Source organism: Miscanthus floridulus, chromosome 8 (genome assembly GCF_019320115.1).
Source record: "Miscanthus floridulus cultivar M001 chromosome 8, ASM1932011v1, whole genome shotgun sequence".
NCBI classification, from domain to species: Eukaryota; Viridiplantae; Streptophyta; class Magnoliopsida; order Poales; family Poaceae; genus Miscanthus; species Miscanthus floridulus.
In genome coordinates this window covers 163,478,150-163,483,140 of record NC_089587.1, presented here as the reverse complement: position 1 = coordinate 163,483,140, position 4,991 = coordinate 163,478,150, and positions in this window count along the sequence as shown.

The window sequence follows — 4,991 nt, the reverse complement described above, 5'->3', positions numbered from 1 at the left end:
GCGAGAATTCTTATTTATGCGAGACAGTGGTGTAACATTCTTTGGATCTCCTATAGGCTTCCTGGCTTAGAAATTTTCTTGAGCACTGCGCCTATTAGACTGCTCCTTGACCACTGAACTCTGCCGATTATCTGCATTGTTAATGAGACTTCAAAAAATATAATACGGAAGTATGCAATAACTGAAAATAAAAAAGCAAACAATTAACCTAAAGACCCAAAAATTCAAAAACCAGCTCAAATGAGGAATCAAAAATTTATTTAACTAGTACATAATACTACCAATAAAAATAAAAATACAAAATACAAAACTACACTCAATCCAATCGGCCACGGAAAGAAATGAATATTTTGTGAAAATACTGACAGGGACTGAAAACAAGTCTGATGTGTGTTTTAGCAACTAAAAAGGTTGCTTTCAAGAAGTCAGTTTTGGTTTCAAGAATTCAGTTGAGGCATTGGGTGACTGATGCACCTGCCTGCACCATCAAAGCAGCGGAAAAGTTAAGGATGCATGGTCACTTTTGATTTGGGATGTTCGGTATAGCAGTTAACTGAAGGATGCTCATTACTGAATGTCTGAATGCTACTGAAAGTCTGAAACACGGACAAAAAAGAAAAGAAAATACTGCATGGAGCAAACTGTAGGAAGGAAACTACTGAATATTCAAGCAATAAAAAAACTACCGAATCACAATATTTTGCTTTCTTTCCATCAGGCTTACTAGGTAGTACTAATGACTTGAAATACTACATAAGTAAAGTGAAAAATACTAACAAGTAGTGAAGGATTATACTGACAAAGTACTGAAACAAATACTCAAACAAGTACTAACAAGTACATTCAACATATCGACATGTACTGAAGGATTATAATGACCTAAGGATACTGAATACCATCAAGTACTGAAAGAAAAATATTCATTCATAACTACTGAAAGCTACTTAAAAAACTGGCAACTAAAAATAGTGAAAAAGTACTTAAATATATTACTGACAAAGTACTCTGACAACTACTAAGGTCATATGAAAAAGAAACTACCGAATATTGTAGTAACTACTAAGGTCAGTATACTAAAACCTATTTAAAGATACTATGACCAGAAACAAAATCATATGAAAAAGAAACTGAACTAAGAAATAATTACAGATACTAAATGCCACTAGCATCTACAGAAAATACTAGCAAATACTGATAACTCAACGAAAACAAAATACTAAATATTACTGAAAGCTACTTAACGATACTGACAGACACAGAAGAAAAATACTGATTATTACTGAAAGCTACTTAAAGTGATACTAGAAAATACTGATAAAAGATACTTACAAAAAATAAAAAAAAACTGACAAGCATTGAAGAAAAAATACTAATTATGACTGAAAAGCTACTTAAAGGTACTAACAACTACTTAAACATACTTAAAAACAACAAATTTATATTGGCAGTAGAAATGAAAGCCTGCAAAAAAATAGGAATCCAAATAAATAAATAAATAAATAAAATTACATAACTATTACGACGCACACTTACAGGTTCACATCCTTTATCACCATGGTCTGCTCGAGTACTTTCATCTGCAACACGAAAACGTTTGCTCCTAGCAGTCATGATTACCTAAAAAAATGAGTAAAATCAAATTACACTATCAAAAGCCTCTAACAGTAGCAAAACATATCATCTACCTCTACATCCAACCAATACTCTGAACCAAAACATCTACGAGGTAAACAAAAAGAACAAATGAATCAACTATAAACACTACCATATTTCTACAACAAAAGCTCAAGAGAGCACACATACACACTAGCATTCGGTTAATCGAAAAACGGCAGATAACTCTCACATGTGGCATTCAGGTATCAGATAACTGAAACTTAACACTACAACAGGAAACTGAAACTTAACAGTACATTAGGTAGCATTAAGGTATCAGATAACTCTCACATGTGGCATTCAGGCATCATGTAACTGGAATTTAACTGAAACTAAGACACATCAATGCAGTAACTAGTAGCATTCAGGTATCAGCTAGCATTAGGGTAGATCACAAACATCACATAAATTACAACATTCAGAAAAATAACTCTGAAATGAAAAATAAAACTGAACTAAAATGAGCACCGAAAAGTAACTCAAATGAACACTAAAACTAAACTCACAAAAGGGAGAAGAGGCACTTCTCCTCAGAGAAAAAATGAAAAAACAACATTCAGCTAAGAAATGTCTACTACAAAAATGATTCTGCAAGGAGAATTAGAAGGGGACAAACACTCATAGTTAATTAATTTTCTAAACCGAGCTCTTCTAACAAATTCAACTGCCTTAAAAATCAACACCCCATTTCCACTTTCCAAAAAAATTTATCATAGCAAATCTGCATCGGAAAAACCATAGATACAACCAGCAACAATAACCTATCATCTATCTCTGCATCCATCCAAACCTTCGAACCCCAAAATCATATGCACAGCAGTCACAGGACGCCAACTATTTTACCCGGGCCGGCGGCCGTGATTTCTCGTCGAGACCACGAGTCCTTTCCTACCTACACGGCTACACGGCCACGCGGACCCCCTGCCTGGCTGCCTCCCACCAGGTCTTCCCCCACGCGTGCCCACCCAACCAAAGCCACCCGAACCCTCCCGCGCCGTCCGCCGCTTGGCACCATCATCTCGTCGTCGGCGCGTCCTCCCCACCCAACCCCGCAAATCCCCACAAATTTCCCCCGCAAAAACGCTCAGAGCCATCGGTACTCAGCCACAACCAAGCATCGATGGAACATATCACAAAAAGAAGGGGGCCGGAAGAACTTAGCTCGCCAAACCCTAGAAATCGCAGGTGGCAGCGCCAGGGAGCGACGAGTCAACTGGAGTCGCGGGAGGAAGACGAAATTAGATGAAAATGGGGAAAGGCAGAAACGGACGGCACAAAAAAACAGGCGCGACTCCCGAAAAATCAAACAGGACCTCATAAAAGCAGGACCCACATGTCACAGAAACAACTTTCGAACAGCAAGATCGGACGTCCCAAAACAACGCCACGACACAACAACCGACGGCCCAAAAAACGGTTAATACAGACAAAAGAAACAACAACAATTCTTTTTTTTGGTGCCCGGGAGCGCTTGCGTTGACAGATGTGAAAGTAAATGGGCAAATGACCAATATATATATGGCTCGTTATCACCATAATCTTCCGGATTTCCTCTCGCGATATGTGATAGCTGCAGCTGTCGTCTCCGGCCTCCCCCAACGGTAGGCGTGCGCTTTTTTACATACATAAATACATTCACTTATTCGGCACGGAATTTCACCTTCTTCGGTGACACGAACACTATCTTGGACTTTAGAATTGGTCCTTAGATTATGGAAAGCATAAAAGCGGCGAAGTTGACGCGTGGATTATCATCTCCTTTTTTTTTTCTCACTCACTTAAGCTTGCTCTGTGTTAGTTTCGTTCTCTGGTAAGCAACCGATGATGTGTGAGGCAGAAACTAATTCAACCTTTTTTTTCTGTTCTCAAAAGGCCACACCACGCTGCTGAGGGGGCACATTTGTTCATCTCATCACATCAGGCCTGCTCCAAAAGGAGAACGGTGAACACTAAAGATGCATGACCAGTCGAAAAGAAACCAAAGACACCGATAAAACTTGCTTTGAGATCTAACCAATTGACCTAAGCAAAAGATTTCCAATTGACCCTTCAAGTAGAAACAAGCAGCGCGGTGGAATGATGAGAACCCTTTCGGTTTCGACAGCGACGAATACTCATGAAAAATTCAAAAAAAAGGAACTTACTGCATATGTCGATTAGTGTACATGTCGATTAGTGTACAACGTCTTTCAAGTTTCATGGTCGGTTTGTGATGTGTGAACGTGTAGAGAACACACGACTGCAACTTGTATGGCCCAATCTTCATGGTGGAGCATAAGTAAACTTGATAACTATCGTTGCATGACCTGATGGAGAGGTAGCGTACCATGAGATCTTGCACCCGCGACGAACTGCCGAGACATCCACCCTTCCATGCGCCGACAAAACCAGTCCACGCAATCACGCCATATAGACATGAAGGCACGAACTGGGTGAACCGAAGTTCGGTGTTCTACAACCCCCTCAGGAGTCGAAAGAACGAATATTGCAAAGCACTCATGCCTTACCAAAGATTCTAAATATTCTCTCCATGAGAGGAAAAAAACACACACAAAGGTAGCTGTATTTTAACCAAAAGAGAGTCTTACATAGAAGGATTACATGGGTATTTATACAATGATGAAAAGTATGCGAAAAGTTGACACTTAATCTGGGTGCTAACCACCATTCCAAAGGTCCTCTTTATTTTTGGCTAACTAAAGTGGGAACTCAAGCAATCTCTTCAATTCTCGCGTAGGTGCTGGGCTGCATGTGCACCTTCCACTAAAACGATCATAACTCTTAGCTCGGAAGTCCAAAAGATGCACTGTTTGTTGCGTTGGAAACTAGACTTCAATATCTTTCTGCTGATATGGAATAAGGATGCAGAAACGTGGCCCAGTTTTGCAGGTACAGCTGTAACAAACTGTTGAATCATAGTTGAGGTTGAGTTATTCTTGTCCACATCAGTTTGGTTCAACTGTAAACTGTGAAAAAGCTACTTTGAACTGTGAGCTATGTAAAAATAGCTGCGAGCTATGTGTCATGAAAAAAGCTATAAGTTGTTTGGTTGACAAAGCTATGAAGCCTATCGACTCTCTCTCCCCCTTAAAAGAGCTATGAAATATCTCTCTATTTCCACCTATTTAGAAAATCAAAAAGTGAAAAAACAAAAGCAGAGTCTAAAAGTGTTGCAAAAATTGCATTACGCGAAGCAGCTACTTTTGGTAAGGCTTCAAGTCCCCTTTGGTTGGCGTTCTTCTTTTGAACACCAGAATCACTTTTTAGGAGTTGAACCAAACATAGCCTCAATGTCACGTTCCATGCGTCACGATATTGAAAAGGGAAAACTTGCT